This window comes from Rhinolophus hipposideros, assembly GCF_964194185.1.
Source record: "Rhinolophus hipposideros genome assembly, chromosome: 18".
Classification (NCBI taxonomy): Eukaryota; Metazoa; Chordata; class Mammalia; order Chiroptera; family Rhinolophidae; genus Rhinolophus; species Rhinolophus hipposideros.
The window spans coordinates 23,633,531-23,652,140 of NC_138064.1; the positions used below are offsets into that span (position 1 = coordinate 23,633,531).

The 18,610-nt window shown below is 36.3% G+C and overlaps 1 protein-coding gene across 6 annotated transcripts in view; it reads left to right on the forward strand.

Moving 5' to 3' along the window:
* The window catches only part of DGKB (diacylglycerol kinase beta), a 416,933-nt gene that overhangs the window by 28,279 nt on the left and 370,044 nt on the right, over positions 1-18,610 (forward strand). Inside the window, exons 1-2 of one of the 6 annotated variants that reach the window (XM_081080244.1) lie at positions 16,163-16,344; positions 16,722-16,872. The exons of 1 other annotated variant lie outside the window; for it this stretch is intronic. The gene's annotated coding sequence lies outside the window, so the exon portion shown is untranslated. Of the gene's footprint in view, positions 1-16,162; positions 16,345-16,469; positions 16,873-18,610 lie in introns of those variants that run through there. 4 more of the 6 variants (XM_081080245.1, XM_081080243.1, XM_081080247.1 and 1 more) reach the window with 4 other exon arrangements.

An 18,610-nucleotide genomic window follows, 5' to 3' on the forward strand; every position in this document is an offset into this window, starting at 1 on the left:
CTTGCACTTGAAACTAATCGAATATTGAATGTCAATGGTAATTGAAAATTTTATTTAAAAAGTAAATCTTATAATTACATAAAGTTAAAAAGAAAATTATTTTTCTTTCTATTTAGAAGTTATTAAAGTTTATCTTCAGAACACTAAAAAGAACTGCAAAGCTGAATGTCAATAATGTAATATATACATGATATTGGTGTAGATTAGAATAAATGGGCTATTAAAAGCATATAAGAATGATATATAAGAATGATCAGAAAAGGCAGCAATGCACCTCTTTCAGGAGATTTTTCTTTATGCTGAGTTTTTTTGAGAATGTGACATTTAAAATATGGTTACAATATAAAGATAGAAAATTATTCACTGTATGATGAAATGAATTTTTTTAATGAACATAGCTGTTGGGAATTGTGCAGGTCAATAGATGATCAAACTTTTCCTTTTACAAACTCTTCAAGCTGAATTCTAGGCAGTCATATAATAGAAAGCCCTCACAAAAGAAAGACTGCATTTTTTAAAGATTTTTATTAAAGTATTGTTAACATACAATATTATATTAGTTTCAGGTGTATACCATGAACATTTATATACCTAAAGAAGTGATCACCATGATAAGTCCAGCAACCATCTTACACTGTACCATGCTATCACAATATTATTGACAGTATTCTCTCTGTTGTACATTTCATCCCCATGACTTATTTGTTTTATGCATGGAAACTTAAATCTCTTATTCCCCTTCATCTTTTCTGCCCTTTTAAAATTTTTTTCAATGACAGTTGACATTTGTTAAATTTTATAATAATTTTGGGTGTACAGCTTCTGAGATCTGATGATTAAGTTAACGAATGCATCCTAGAAAAAGTGCTGGTTAACTCATTGCTCGATATCACTATGGTCACCTTTAAAATACTTCCCTTAGGAAGCTATGCACTGACACCAGCACACAGTCCACCCTTCAAAACAATTTTGGAACTCTTTTTCTGGAATGGTCATCAGAGTTGTCATCATATTACACTTGATGTCGTGAATGTCATCAAAATGTCTTCCTTTCAATATTTTCTTTATCTTCGGGTAAAGAAAGAAGTCACTGGGGGCCATATCAGGTGAGTAGGGAGGGTGTTCCAATACAGTTATTTGTTTACTGGCTAAAAACTACCCCACACACAGTGCTGTGTGAGTTGGAGCATTGTTGTGATGCAAGAGCTCCTTTTGGGACCATTTTTGCACACACCTTTCTCATGCCAAGATTTTCAGTAAAGATTTTCCTAACTGTTTCTCTATTGATGCTTACTTGGTCTGCTATGCTTCTCACAGTCAGCCTATGATTTTGACGTATAATTCCACAAAATTTTCAATGTTTTTCTCAGTTCTGCTCTTTACTGGCTGCCATGAACTCTCTTCCTCAGTGGCACATTCTCTTCCTTCACATTTAATACATTTAATTAAATACATTTAATACATTTATACACTGCCATTTTCTTCATGGCATTATCCCTGTACACTTGGACTCACATGTCCCTGATTTTATTTCCACTCTTGCCAAGTTTAATAAGAAATTTAATGTTTGTTCATTGATCTAATTTTTTCCTTCATCTTAACGAAGTCCATCTAACATTTTTTGTAATACTGGCCTGGTGGTGAGCAACTCCTTTAGATATTTCTTGGCTAGGAAGCTCTTTACCTGTCTTATAATTCTAAATGATAGTTTTTCTTGGTACAGTATCTTGGTTGTAGATCCTTGCTTTTCATCACTGTCAATATTTGGTTCCAGTCCCTTCTGGCCTGCAAAGTTTCTGTTAAGAAATCAGCTGACAATCTTATGGAAACTCCCTTGTAGGCAACTGCTTTTCTTTTGCTGCATTCAAAATTCTCTCTTTGCCTTTAATCTTTGGCATTTTAATTATGATGTGTCTTAGAATGGGCCTTTTTGCATTTATGTTGTTTGGAACTCTATGCACTTCCTGAGCTTGTGTATCTATTTCCTTTGCCAGGTTAGGGAAGTTTTCTATCATTATTTCTTCAAATAGGTTTTCAATTCCTCACTCTGTCTCTTCTCCTTCTGGTACCCCTATGATGCAAATCTTGGTACACTTGATGTCCCAAAGGCTCCTTAAACTCTCCTCGTTTTTTTTTTTTTTCTCTTTTGCTGTTCTGATTTCGTGTTTTTGCTACCTTGTCTTGTAAATCACTGATTCAATCCTTTGTTTCCTCTAATCTATTGTTGATTACTTCTAATGTATTCTTCATTTCAGTTATTGAATTCTTTATTTCTAACTCTTTCCTTTTATTTTTTCTGTCTCCATTTTTATGTTACCTATCTGTCGAACTTCTCCCTTATAACCAGAGTTTTGAACTCTGTGTCTGGTAAATTGCTTATCTCCATTTTGTTTAATTCTTTTAATGGATCTTTGTTCTGTTGTTTTATTTGGAGGCTGTTTTTTTTTTTTTGTTTCCCCATTCTGGCTGCCTTCCTGTGTTTTTTTCTATGTAGCCTATAGGGCTGCTATGTCTCCCTGTTGTTGAGTTGCCTTGTGTAGTAGGTGTCCTGTGGGGCCCAGTGACACAGTCTCCCTGGTCACCTGTGCCAGGTGAGCCACGTGTGTCCCTTATATGGGTTGTGCATGCCCTCCTGTTGTAGTTGAACCTTGGTTGCTGTTTGCATGTCAGTGGGTGGATTGACTCTCAGGCTGAATGTTTTTGAGAACAGGCTATGACTACATTGAAGGAGCCGCTGTGCAGAGATTGATGCTACGGAGCAGGATTTGCTTTAGCAGGACTCTGGTGCTTGTCCAGTTTTCTCTTTGTGTGTGTTGTCCTTGGAGGTGGTTGGGTGATTCTCCATCTTGTTCAAAGCTGGCCACTGGGTTCTTGACTGGCCAAGTTCAGCCACACCCTATGCCCTGGCCAGGCTCACCTGGCATTGAGACACTAAGCAAACTGCAGATGACCACCACCCATGCTGGGCATGGAGTTGCCTCGAGAGGCCAAGCTGTGATCTGAGGCTAGCTACCACTAATACTGTGATTGGAGCTGCTCAGCAAGAGGTATGGAACATGCTGAGGCTAGATGCTTCTTGTTTGGGTTTTGGAATCTTTGAGAGATTTTAGGAGCATTTACAGCATGAGCCAAGACAGGCCATTTGTATGGAAAAGACACTGGAAGCAGCCTGGGTGGGTCTACAAGTTGGGTGGGACAGGGTCTCAGGGAATCACCAGGATGAGGTAGAGCTCTGGCCTGAGTTTGCATTGCTGGAAGGATAGAAGGATCAAAAAAGAAACAATGAATCCTGCCAGCATTTCTGTCTGCTATAAAGGTACTTCCTCAGCCCTTGCCCTGAAGCTAGATAACTCAGTTCCTCCTCATATGCCCCTGACACCATCCAAACTGCTGCCCTAGCATGGGAGCTCAGAGAGAGTTAGCCCATCAATGAGTGAGTCCATGCACAGGCCCTTTAAGAGGAATGCCTGAGACTGCAGCTGCTGTCCCTCACATCCAGCCAGAATCTCCACTGGTTTTCATAGCCAGAAGTTACAGGACATTCTCTCCCCAGTTCTGGAACCCTGGGTTAGGGAGCCTGGTGTGAGGCTGGAACCCCTTACTCCTCTAGGGGTAAACCTCCACAGTAGAGATATACCTTCCAGCTTTTAACAGTCATGCATGAGTGTGGGACCAGCCTGTTACGCTTCTCTGCCCTTCCTACCAAATCTCCAGGTGACTTCTTCTATATGTCCTTCATTGTAGAACTTCAGTTAGACTTCAGACAATTTTCAATGATGTTTGTTCTGTAGTTTTGTTGTAATTTTGATGTGGTCATGGGAGAAGGTAAGCACAGCATTTAACTACTCTGCCATCTTGACTGGAAAATCCAAAAGTTTGATTTTTAAGAAACATTTAATTGATGATTAAAATGAGCTCTATCTTATAAACATGTTTTGTTTTTTGTTTTGTTTTTGGAATGCAAGGAGTTTTCTAAAATTTTTGTTAAGGCATAATTGACATATATCGTTATATTAGCTTTAGGTGTTCAATATAATGATTTGATGTGTGTGTGTGTGTGTATACATTTGTATTTCTATATTTATATATATACCAAAATAATCACAACAGTAAGTCTTCTTAACATATGTCACCATACATAGTTATAAATATTTTTTTCTGGTGAAAAGAACATTTAAGATTTACTCTCTTAGTGACTTTCAAATATACAATACAGTATTATTAACTATAGTCACCATGCTGTACATTAGGACTTATTTGTTTATTTATTTATTTAAAAAAAATTTTAAACATTTTTTAGGGGATCAGTGTGTTTCTCCAGGGCCCATCAGCTCCAAGGTATTGTCCTTTAATCTATTAGTGGAGGGCACAGCTCAGCTCCAAGTTCAGTTGCTGCTTTTCCATCTTAGTTGCATGGGCACAGGCCACAATCCCATGCAAGAGTTGAACCGGCAACCTTGTTGTTAAGAGCTCACGCTCTAACCAACTGAGCCATCCAGCTGGAACCCAAGACTTATTTATTTTATAAACAGATATTTGTACCTTTTGACCCCTTTTACCCATTTCACTCACCCCAAAACCCCCACCTCTGGCAACTACCAATGTGTTATCTGTGTCTGTGAGTTGTTTATTGTTTGCTTTTTTGTTTGTTTTTTTCAGATTCCACAAAGAAGTGAGATCATGAACCATTTGTCTTTATCTGACTTATTTCACTCATCATGATGTCCTCAAAATCCATCCAGATTGTTGCAAAGGGCAGGATTTCTTTTGTTTCTTTCTTTCTTTCTTTTTTTTTTTTTTTAATGGCCAATTGCTATTCTATGGTGTATATAGATAGCATTTTCTTTATTAATTCATTTACTGACACTTAAATTGTTTCCATGGCTTGGGTATTATAAATAGTACTGCAGTGAACAAGGGGTAGTGTGCATATATCTTTTCAAATCATTATTTTTATTTTCTTTGGATTAATATCCCAAAGTGAAAATGCTGAATCATATTTTAGTTCTAGTTTTAATTTTTTGTGGAACATCCATACTGTTTTCCATAGTGGCTGAACCAATTTATATTCACATCCACAGGGCACAAGGGTACGCTTTTCTCCATATCCTTGCCAAAACTTATTTCTTATCTTTTTGATAATAGCCATTCTAACAGATGTGAGATCATATCTCATTGTAGTTTTGATTTGTATTTCCTTGGTGATTAGTGATATTGAACACCTCTTCAAGTACTGTTGGCTGTTTTTATTCTTCTTTGGAAAAATGTCTATTCACATCTTTTGCCCATTTTGTAAGCAGATAACTTGCTCTTTTTTTTTTTTTTTTTTCTGTGCTGTACAGAAGTTTTTCAGTTTGATGTCCCTCTTGTTTGTTTTCCTTTTGTTGTTTTGATTTTGGAGTTAGATCTGAAAATCATCAGTAAACTCATGTCAAAAAGCTTACCACCTACGTTTTCTTCTAGGAGTTTCATGTTTTCAGGTATTACATTTAAGTTTTTAATCAATTTATAGTTAATTTTGTGTATGGTATAAAATAGTGGTTCAGTTTATTCTTTTGCATGTGGCTATCCATTTTCCCAGCAATATTATTTAAGAGGCTATCTTTTTCTCATTGTGTATTCTTGACTCCTTTGTTGTAAACTAATTGACTATGCATGTGTGGATTTATTCTGGGCTCTCTATTTTGTTCTGTTGGTCTACATGTCTGTTTTTATTTCAATACCATACTGTTTTGATTACTATAGATTTATAACATAGTTTGAAATCAGGTAGGAAGATGTCTCCAGCATTGTTTTTCTTTCTCAATATTGTTTTGGCTATTTGGGGTCTTTTGTGGTTTCATACAAATTTTAGGATTATTTGTTTTATATCTATGAAAAATACCATTTGAATTTTAATAGAGATTGACTTGAATGTGTATATTGCTTTGGTCAGTATGGACATTTTGACAATATTAATTCTTTCAATCCCTGAGCATGGAATATCTTTCCATTTACTGTATCTTATTCATTTTCTTTTAATGTCTTAGCAAACATATTTTATTTTGTTACTATTTACATTTATGTCTCAGCCAGTACAAACTGAGAAGGTTAATTGAAGAAATGCATCCTCTCAGTTTCTCAATCTAACTTAAAGAACAAATACCACAGAGTTGCCTGATTTCACAGCAGTGAAGATAATGAATCTTGTTATCAAATTTCTACAATAATGTAGCAACTCTCTTTTCAACAAAGTGCTTTGTCAAATCCACCCCAAACCTATCTCTCTCTTTCTCTCTCTCTCTCTCTCTCTCTCTCTCTCTCTCTCTCTCTCTCTCTCTCTCTCCATATATATATATATATATATATATATATATATATGTATATACACATATATATATATATATATATATATATATGCATTTTGAATGCATAGTGCAGATGAGTATAATTACTGTTATAGATTTTAATAGAGACTCTTTCTTTCAGGTTACTTGTCATTCTGGAAGTTATTGAAATCTAAATTTCAATTTAATAAAAAATGTTCTTTAAGATTAAATCACATATAATATACAATGGAAAGCTCTTCAATCACCAAAAACAAAAACAAAAAACCTGCATTTTATTTTAAGCAGTCTTTTCTAAAGTGTAGACAATATAAACTGTATTAAACAAGTTAAATAGCTTAAAGCTAAAGTACTTATTTACAGTATGCTGTTTTATATATTTATCTGTTAGATAAAGTCTATCTGTTCTCTTTCAAAATATAACATTTAAAATGATTATTTGCTAGAACTCCATATCAATGCAACTGAAAATCTTAGAGTAGCTTTTGTTTGCATGGCTCTTTGGAAATATAACTTTAATTTAGCCAGCAGTCCAGTGAAGAGACAAATTAATGGCTTCCAGGGTGTTATAAAGAATGATGGGATGTCATTCTAGGGTTAGAGAAGGCACAGAAGAATCTACTTCTCTGATTTGTTGGGGAAAAAATAAGAAAAACGTCGTCACAGAATATGTACACTTTGTCTTTTTCTAAACCATTGGTGGTCTAAATAATAAAATGAGGTCATACAATATAAAATACATCCAGTTTTAGGAACTCTGTGTGGATGACCATTGCTAAATCAATTATACTGTAATCCACATTCATCATGGAGACAGCCAAATAAATTGCCAGGCTATATTAGAGTTGCTAATTTCCCACATAAAACTTCTATTTCCAAATTCTAATTTCTTTTTCATAGGCATTCTATTTTCTGCTTTAAATTGTGTTTTGCTGCATTTTCTATGGTTCTTTAAGTGTCTGTAGTTTAGGACATCACATATTATGGGTGCTTAAGGAAGTCTGACTGAATGGCTTCTTCAGTAATTCATGTTATTTATCACTCATTGTTTAGCAAAGCCTTTTTACAAGACCAGTTACATTCTTTGAAGTAGCAGGGCAATTCTCCCTGACTTCAAAAATTGTCTCTTAGGGCAGCAATGTGCTTGCCTCCCCGGAGTGAATCATGCAATGTCTGCCATCATCATGCAGTTTAAACAAGTAAATGGAAAGTCATGTACTTAAACATTAACCTCAAAAAGTATGAGTCCATTGAAGAGGAGCGGTAATAGTCATAAAAACTGCTAGTCGAGGTGTGTGCAAGTGCATGCCTGCACATAATGTGTGTGTATGTATACATGTGTCCCATGCAGAACTCTGCCAGGCAGTGTGCTTTGCACTTTGCATGTGCTAAATATTTTTATTCTCTAAACCACTCTATGGAGTAGGTGCTATTACGCTCCCTTTGAGAGGAACCCAGTTGGTGACATACGAGGTTCCTGAATTTGCCTCCTCCCTTGGATGCACCAATGTACAGCTACAAACAGCTAAGAGAAGCCAGAAACTAACCTGAGTGACGTCCATATCCTGGGTGAAGGAGAAAATACCCACATCTAAACAAGTAGGAAAGGCTGAGAAATGCTCTCACCTTAAAGCTCACCCTTGGCACAGTGCCATACAATTGGAATGGAACCCCTAAATTCTTGCTTTTCTCTGATGAGTGAAAGCTTTGAAACACATAGCAGGTGCCCCACCTTTTGAGGCTCCCACTCAAGGGATGGGCTCCCAAAACACCTAGCGCTGAAAGCCAAAGGGACTTGCCCACAGGACCTGTGGGTTTATAGAAAACAAAGAAGCATTTCTTAATGGGCACATAAGCACTAGCCACGAGTATCACCCCAGGACTCAGTGCAGAGGGGACAGGCAAAATGCCCATCTCCCTGTCTTTTCTTGGAAGGAATTTGATTACATACTTTACAAGCTGCTGCTCAGAGCCTGGCTTCTAATTTTCGTGCATCTAGGAGCTGGCTGTGATCTTCCAAGGTCCAAGGGGAGCCAAAGGACATTTCTGCCACCTTCTCCCAATAGTGCTTCAACAATAAAATCCACATCTCTCTCGAAAGAAATTATGCAGACACCTGGTGCCTCAGCTTTTATGCCTGCTGCCTGAGGGATATAACCCTAGATTATCTGACTCTGATAGCATTGGGGCTTGCATTCTCAACTCCAATAGGATGTAACAGAGAAATAATTTTAATTTTTAAATGTAATTTTTATTGAGATAATTGACATGTAAAATTGTGAGATATTTAAAGTATATGTTGTGGTGAATATATATATACACACATATACATTTTAAAAGCGTTTCCCATCTAGTTAATTAACACACCCATCACCTTATTTATGTATTTATTTAGGACATTTAAGTTTTACTCCCTTTCAAATTTTATATCATTATAGTGTTATTTTATATCAATTTTATATCATTATAATGTTATTAACTGGAGTCACCATGTTTACATTAGATCCTCAGGATTTAGGCATCTTATAGATGAAATTTTGTACTCTTTACCAGCTTCTCCTTAATTCCCCCAACCCCGCCTCAGCCCCTGACAACCACTTTCTACTCTCTGCTTCTATGAGTTTGACTTCTTTTTTGTAAATTCCACATACAAGTGATACCATGCAGTATTTGTCTTTCTCCATCTGGCTTATTTCACTTAGCATCATGCCCTCCAGGTTCATAAAATGTTGCTCCCCTTCCCCCATTTTTAGGCTGAATAATAGTCCTGTGTGTGTGTGTGTGTGTGTGTGTGTGTGTGTGTGTGTACCTCACATTTTCTTTATTCATTTGATCATAGACACTTAGGTTGTTTCCACACCTTGGCTATTGTGAATAATGATGCCATGAAAACAGGAATATAGACATTTGTTTGAGATAATGTTTTGCTTCCTTTGGATATATATGCAAAAGTGGGAATGCTGGATTATATGGTAGTTGTATTTTTAAATTTTTTGAGGAACCTTTGTATTTTTTTCCATAGTCGCTGAACCTATTTACATTTCACCAATAGCATATAAGGGTTCCCTTTTCTCTACATCCTGACCTGTGAGATAATACCACATTAGTTTTGATTTGCATTTACCTTATCATTAGTAATGTTGAACATTTTTTCATGTATGGCCATTTATATGTCTTCTTTGGAAAATATCTGTATTCATATCCTTCACTCATTTTTTAATTGGAATGTTTGGAATTTTGCTATTAAGTTCTATGTGTTCCTTGTATATTTTGGATGTTAGCCTCTTATTATACATATGACTTGCAAATATTTTTTACCATGTTGTAGGTTGCCTTTTCATTTTTTACGGTTTTCTTTGCTGTAAAGAAGCTTTTTAGTTTAATGTAGTCTTGTTACTTTTGCTTTTGGTGTCAAATTTTCAAAAACATGCCAAGACCAATGTCCAGGAGCTTACTGTCTATGTTCTCTTCTAAGAGTTTTAGGTTTTCAGGTCTTACATTCAAGTGTTTGATCTGTTTTGAGTTGATTTGTGTATGTGGGGTAAGATAGTGTTCTGGTCTTATTGTTTTATAATGTGGCCATCCAGTTTTCCTAGCACCATTTACTGAAGACACTATCCTTTTTGTACTGTATATTATTATCTTATCTGTTTTAAATTAATTGACCTATATGTCAATTAATTTATTTCTGGTCTCTCTATTCTGTTTCATAGATCTATGTGTGTGATTTTATGCCAATGCCATTCTGTTTTGATTACTATGGCTTTACAATATAGTGTGCAATCAGGAAGTGTGATGTCAGCTTTGTTCTTTCTCAATATTGCTTAAGCTATTGGGAGTCTTTTGTGGTTCCATACAAATTTTTAGGATTGTTTTTTTTCTATTTCTATGACAAGTACTATTGTATCTTGGATAGGGACTTTATGGAATCTGTAGACTGCTTTGGGTACTATGGACGTTTTAACAATATACATTCTTTGAATCCATGAGCACAGTATATCTTTCCATTTATTTATGTCTTCTACTAATAGCAGTTTTTAAATGGGAGCAAGAGTACTCCCCCCGACCCTTAACCATCACCGTAGTTATACATCCATACTCAGTAGGCAAAAACACCCATCTCCCAGTTTCTCACGGAAAGGGGCTTAACTGCATCCTTTCTAGCTGCTTCCTGACAATCCAACTTGTTATTACACTGCACCTAGGTGCTGACTGCAGTTATCCCTTTTGGGACAATGATGGGTCTCAGCACACCCACAAATCCTGGGAGCCACTAAGGAGCAAGACTATGGCTTGGACAGTCACAGAAGGTTGAGAGACAATGAGGAGCTCATGTCTGGCTGACTAACATGGTTCCCTTTTATAGTAGACAAATCTGTCAAGATTGAGGGAGGTGGCTGTCTTATCTAATGTTCAGAAACCAACACAGAAGATCAAGGAAAATGAAGAAGCAAGGAACTATGTTTCAAAGAAGAAAAACAAGGTAACTCTTCAGAAACCCTCTTAATGAAACAAAGATAAGCGATTTACCAGATAGAGAGTTTATGCAAATAAACAACAAAGAAAGCAGAGGTAGCTATACTTATGTTAAAGAAAATAAACTTTAAGCCAAATGTAGCAACAAGAGACCCAAAAAGTTATTATATAATGATGAAAGCGTCAATTCATCAAGAGTCCATAACAATTGCAAATATTTACACAACCAACATCAGAGTGCCTAAATATGTAAAGCAAATATTAACACATCTTAAGGGAAATATAGACAGCAATTCTATAATAATAGAGGACCTGATTATCCCACTTTCAACAATGGTTAGATTATCCAAGTCATTAAGGAAACAGTAGATTTATGTTAGACCAGATAGATCTAACCGACATATATAGGGCATTGTACCCAACAACAGCAGAATGCACATTCTTCACAAGTACACATGGAACATTATCCACAGTAGACCACATATTACATCACAAAACAAACCTTAATACATTTAAGATTAAAATCATATCAAGGATCTTTTCCAACACAATGGTATAAAACTAGAAATCAATTACAGGAAGAAAAGTGGAAAATTCACAAATAAGTAGAGATTAAACAATATGCTCCTGAACAACAAATGAGTGAAAAAAGAAATCAAAAGACAAATTAAATATATATCTTGAGACAAATGAAAATGGAAACACAGAGCACTAAACTTATGGGTTGCAGTTAAAGAAGCTATGAGAGGGAAGTTTATAGTGGTAAATGCTTATATTAAGACAAAAAGAAAGATGTTAAACAGACAACCTAACATTAGACCTCAAAAAAACAAACAAACAAACAAACAAAAATACAAAGTAAGCCAAAAATGAGTAGAAGAAAGGAAACAACAAATATCAGAGTGTAATAAATAAAATGGAGACTAAGAACACAATAGAAGAGATCAACAAACTAAAAGCTGTTAGATATATATGTGTATATATATATATATGTGTGTGTGTGTGTGTGTGTGTGTGTGTGTATATATATGTATATATATATATGTGTGTATATATGCCAAAGCTTACATGTCTAACACTGTGCTATTCATAACCAGATAGCCCATAGACAGACTGGTAAATGGCCTTAACAGCAATAAATAAGTTCTGATGACCTACTGTTTCCCTTCCTATAAAATATGAGAATTTCTAAAGGCCTATCTAAACCCAGTATTTTATTATTATTACTCTTTTAAAGATAGTGACATAAAATAATGTCTTTTCTGGATCTCTCCTAACATCTAAGCCTGTATCCATGTGACAGTCTGCTCAAGTGAGGAAGTAGCTTTCCTCTCATCATTTCAAAGGTGGTAAATATTTTAATCATGTCTGATGTAAATTTTCGCTATTTGATTTTCCTGAAACTTAACATACTTAAATCAAAGAAAAAAATTAAATTATAAAGTAAGAACATATTTATTTGTTGGACTATATGTCCTTTAAAAATAGCTGTTATGGGGCCGGCCCGGTGGCTCAGGAGGTTAAAGCTCCATGCTCCTAATCCGAAGGCTGCTGGTTCTATTCCCACATGGGCTAATGGGCTCTCAACCACAAGGCTGCCAGTTCAATTCCTCGAGTCCCGCAAGGGATGGTGGCCAGTGCCCCCTGCAACTAAGATTGAACACGGCACCTTGAGCTGAGCTGCCTCCCAGATGGCTCAGTTGTTGGTAGGAGAGTAGGCTCTCAACCACAAAGTTGACAAGTCAATCCCTCGAGTCCCACAAGGGATGGTGGGCAGTGACCCCTGCAACTAAGATTGAACACAGCACCTTGAGCTGAGCTGCCGCTGAGCTCCCAGATGGCTCAGTTGGTTGGAGCATGTCCTCTCAACCACAAAGGTTGCCGGTTCGACTCCTGCAAGGAATGGTGGGCTGTGCTGCCTGCAACTAGCAACTAGCAACTGGACCTGGCACTGAGCTGCACCCTCCACAACTAAGATTGAAAGGGCAACAACTTGACTTGGAAAAAAGTCCTGGAAGTACACACTGTTCCCCAATAAAGTCCTGTTTCCCTTCCCCAATAAAATTTAAAAAAAAAAAAAAATAGCTGCTATGAGTGATTGGACTATGTTTCTCTTCTCAATGCTTTGCACGTAATAGATGCTCAATAAATGTTTGTTGAATAAAATTAAATGACGAGGTATTTTTAAGGACATTTACATAAAATGCTGGGGTTAAATATGAACTTATATTTATTATAAGCAATCTGTGGTATTTCACTCTTTAAGCTCTCTTTCTTATATTTCTTTTAAGATTTACCATGTTTAGTTCATAAAAGGTCAATGAAGGTTACCTTTACTGTAATCCTTGATGCAGAAGTGAAATTTTAGGAATACACACACACGTAAATGTATAACAAGCTATTTTTTTAACCATCTAGTCCAGTACTCACTCACTAGTGCAGAGTTGCATGTCAGAAGTAGGGGAAACCATGTGTTTCTTAGGGATTAATAGGTCCTGATATTACCTCTTTGCAAAACGCTCAGGAAATGAGATTCTAGGGAATTTTATTGGTTGAATTTATATAGTTTAAAACTGTTTGGGAGGAGTATTAGGACTGACATTTATTACAAAGCTTTGTGTAGTCTCGGAGTGATAGACCTAAGAAAGGATATTTTGAGAGCACAATATATGAATCACTTCCCTGAAGTGCCACAGTTATTTATCAGCCGAGTAGACTGGAAGAATTTAAACATCCTTATTTCCAGCTCACTTATCTATCCAATGCCTTGTCTTAGAGATTAATTCATTTCCTCATTCACTCATTTATTTAAAAACTCTTTACTGTGCACATAACCACATTCTAAACATCTTTGATGGATGCTAGAGACACACGTGTGAAGAACCATGGCTTTTACCTTTGCAGAGTTTACTTAGTCTTGGGTCTTCTCCAGTAAACAATTATCATTAATATACACAATTTAATTTGGGAATACATGTTTTGATGATAAAAGAGATTTAGTTGAAAACTAAGATATTATTTCTTTCTATAGTCTCATAAATTGTTGATTAATTTGATTAATGGGAGTTTATAGAATGAGTTTCTTTTTCTAAAAACATTTTTTTTTGAGATTGATTAATTATTAAAAGATCCCTATAAAGTTTCTGAAAATCCAGTGATGGGAGCAAGAGAGGCATCTTAGAGAAATGGGCACAGGGTTATAATGCAGCAATTTGTAAGTTTTCCCACAAAATGGAAACTCTTGAGTTAAAAGAGTCAGAGATTAAACATCAGCCATAAATCCCCAACTGAAGATTTTCTTCCTCCATTACCAAACCAAACCGTGTGGATTGTGTGGTTTTGTTAAGAACACTGTTCTTAAATGTCAGTAATGCGATAAGCAATTTTTCAAAAGTCGACCAAATTGGTGTTAAATGCCCATTACCAATTACTTCAGTACTTCCTATTTCTTTTGTCTCTACCTCGACTGTATATTTAGCTTCCCGCTTGTCTCTAATAAAGATATCTAATAAATTATCTCTCAAGAATCTTTAATTTATAAATAGTCTTCTTAAATATGTTTGAATTTTAAAATGAGTAAAGGTAAAACAAAATAAAAATGGTAAAACTATGGAATTTTAGATTCTGATAATATTAGTAAACAGATGAGTATGAGGGACAAGATCAGCTTTAAATCACATCAGCTATGGATAAAGTCGGCCTTCTATATCTGTATTTCTAAAGTGGTCAAGACTACTTTTTCCTACGTCCTTACATTGCATTGCATGTAAGTATGAAAATATGAAGTTACTCTTCAGAGTTTTAATAATATTAACAGTGTGTTGTATAGTAGCTATTTAAAAGACAAAAAGATGAAGAGGTGAAAATATGTGGCTGTTTGGCATCATGTTTTATTAGGATTTTGACATTTAAAAAATTCTGGATACTTTTTGAATTGCATAATTTTAAGACAAAATATTAGCCTTTGCAATTTCTGTAACAACTGTGGTTAGTTTGGTTTTGGTATGTTGATATTTATTGGATAATTAATAAATGCTTTGCACAGTAACTAGCATTTGTTTAGCTAAAGACAGTGATTTTTTTTTAAGTATGAACAGTTCAGGAGAAGATGTATTATTTGATTATTTTGGGTTTATTTCCTCCTTCTGGGTTCTCATTTATATTTCTAGAGGCTTTCTTCTTTCTGCATTAACATTTGTTCAATTTAACACAATCCTTAACAACTGGGGATTACACAATCCCTAACAACAGAGAAATAGATAGCAAACATGAAAGTTGCTTAAAGCAAGACAAATAATTAAAGGTGCACATTACAAATATAATCAAAAGGAATTAAGTTTATTTTTAGCTCTGACAATTGAATGCTGAAAATCAATTAATACTACTATTTATTAAGAGGTGTGAGTGTGTGTGTATTTAGGAGGAGTTCACGGTTACCCAATCTATTACAGAACAAGAACGCGAAGACAAACTTGCTAGAGCAAGTTAAGTTAGTTATTAAGAAGTAGTCTAGTCATTGAGGGTTTTGAGAAATTCTTTAACTTTTAAGTTCTGCTGAAAATTACCTTATGTGAAAATATACTGGAGATAAATCAGGGCAGAGAGTTGGCAATTAATAGGGAGAGAAAGGGAGAGTCTATAGACAGCAGTAAACAGTAAGTTTCAACAGAATGTGTAGCTGACAGAGATGTTGATGCATTGAAATCACAGTGGATATTATGTGGGGAAGCTGAGAGCCACCAAGAGACGTATGTATCAAGATACCCTGCATTTAAGCTGGTAGACACACTTCTTCATAACAAGTTTTGGACACATTCTGTAAAATAGGCATGATTATTTACTGGTTTCCATTTTTATTACCCTAGTGCGTTATTTTACACGTGTGGCTCAAAATGATCATTTTAATCTGTTGCCTGATTTGTTACGCGTGCATACAAATTCCTTTTAACATTCACTGCTTTCCCCCTTCCTTCTTTGTTTTCATTCATCCTCCAGTAACCTCTTCCCAGGTTACCAAGTTTGAATGTGGAAATAAGAGTACGCAGCTGTTACGGTTGCTAGCAGTGGGTTAGGCAGGTGATTGATGAAAAACCAATGATCCCTCAAGGACGATAGTTAGTAAAAAGGAGAGGGAAGACAGGTATCAGGTTTCCTGTTGGAGGGGAAATGTATGCTGAGTGGTAGTAATTGCATTGAATCAAGCTTAATGTCTCAACGAAGCCACTCATACCTGCACAGTCTCCTCCCTTGTCTTATAACTGGACCAGCAGCTAAATAGCTGTAAAGCACTGTCTCCCTGTTTCATTATTCCCTGAGCTCCTCCAGCAGTAGTAGCAACAGCAGCTGTAGAAACGGCAGCCAGAGATAGGCAGGGCTGTTGCTTACAGCCACGCAGATTGCCGCCTACACACACGCATACACATACACACACGCACACACACGCTCACGCACACTCACTTCACAGATTTCACTATCAGCGCGTCTTGATGTATAAATCAAGGACCCAACGCGATGACAGAAGAGCACTAGGCATGGACAACAGGTATTTCATCTCTGACACATTCCATTTCTTTCCGATGCTTATTGGTGGCCTATAAAATAGTCCTCTGTGATAAGAGCTTGCGTGGGAGACTAGAGGTGGCCGAGGTAAAGGCGGGGGAAGTGGGAGGAGTGAGAGGTGGGGAGAGAGATGCTAAAGATGACTTTCAGGCTCCGGAAACCTACGTCTTTCAGCCTCCGCTGTTTTTGAGTTGCAAATTTTCAGGGACTAGTAGCTGCAGGCAGCCCGTGTTGCTGACTGGAAGTCGATTTCCATCTTTCAGACTAGTTTGAATGGGCCGTGTGTTCTGGGAGGGGGGAGCGGGGGGAGCAGGGAGGAGGAGATGCTGTGATCAGAGTTCTTGAAGCTTCACTCCTCAGGGGAAGTCGAGCTGTGAGGGATCCTTCTTACTGAGCGGAGAGCGTGTGAATTGGAAAGGCTCGTGGTAGCTGGCTAGTCCCAGTTCCTCTCCGGAAAAGCAGTTGCTCGCGCTTCTGAGATGCGCCTAGCCTTCGCCTGCATCACACTGCAGTAAGTTAAACTCGACATGGTTAGCAATTTGAGTGGCTTCTGGGTATGTGGTGCGGGGGAAGGGGAGCTGAGGAGCAATGGCGAGGAAAGTTAGAAAAGCAGAGCTTTGAATTCTCCATGAGATGTTACGTCGGTTTGCCTCCCCGACTCTTGTCCTAGTTATGCTATAGTCGGCTACTCTCAGTTTTTTCCACACGGATACCGCTGGTGACTTAGGTTTGCAGAAAGACCCCCCTATCCATTGTGATTTTAGGCAACAAAACTGGTCATTGTGCTCTCGATTGAATTGTGAGTCGTCCTCTGAAAGTTACTAATGGATAGCAGCTTGCTCTTTCAAAAGAAAATTTGTAAAGAGGCTGGCTTAGATTTTTCAAATAGCCAGTTGTTGAAAGTTTCATTCTAGACTTATCCCTAATGTGTAAAATAAAGAAGCAATTGAACAAAACAAAACAAAAGCCTTTGATTTGCTTTATTAAATCAAAATAAAACGTAAAGTAGGTCTCTAGATAACTGCTAGGCAACAGCCTAGCCGATACCGATGATATGATAAACATTCAAATACTCTTTAGTGGGTGGAATGTGCAGGATTCCCTCAATTTCTTACTTGTGCAATAATTTCCTCTGGTTTCTAAATGGTCCCTTCCTTGTGATTTCAAAGTGGTGGTTTTAACTGATGACTGTATATTTAGAACCAAGCAACACTGTGTTCACTTGCAAAAAATAAAAATAAAAAAAGGAAGGCTTAAAAAACTTTTAAAAAACAACTTCAACCGGTTGCTCAAATTGCAGATAACCAACTCCTTTAAAAGGAGGTAAAAATAGGTCAGCAAGGCCAGCCCATTTTAAAGCAAATGACCAAATGAATGTGAATGCCACAAGAATACTAAAGGGATTTTTTTAGAAGGGAAACCAGAAATAATTAATTTAAAAATCTAGGAGTATCTAACTAGGTCCTCTTTTACACTGACTACATTTTAATAATTAAATGAAAGAAAGAAAGGAAAATAAAAGGAATCTCTCAAGCAGAAGGGAAGTGTGACACAAAACTATTAGACTTAGTTGCAGGATCACTGGAGTTGTATTACTATAGTCATCTCAAAATAAGAAAAAAGGAGAGGTTACCTAAAACAGAACCCAAGATTTTAAGCTGGATACAATATGCTGACATAGATTTTATAGGATAAAGGGGTATCAAAACTTATGAAATAACTTTTTGTGAAATGCAAAGTACTTAATTCTGAAATTCTCTGTCATTAGAAAAGAGAAAACTCAGGATCAATTGTACCCATTTCCGTTTTAAATTGTGTTATTCTTTGTTTTAATCCACTAATTTTCATTATTGTATTAAAAATAAAACATTCTGAATAATGAATTTTACCTATTCTCAGAGAGCCTCAGATATATTTTGTCATTATTCAAATACACAATTTGTTAGAGGTAACTCATTCCACACACACAGATAATTTCTTGATGCAAAAACTCCCCAGATGACTCCGTAAATTACTGAGTAAAATATAATCCAAGAGATATATTTGTTATGACACTGTCACGCATGAGAGTGGTTAAAAAAAATTAGCAATTAAAAAAAGAAAACATCTATGTAAAGACCCCAAAAAATACGGTTGGAATGAGTTTTCAAACAGCTCCCTGACACTCTAGAGAAAATCATTACCTGAACCTTGAGTATTTATAGCTAAAAAGAAGAAACATCAGGATGAGAGCCTGGTTGGAATTGATA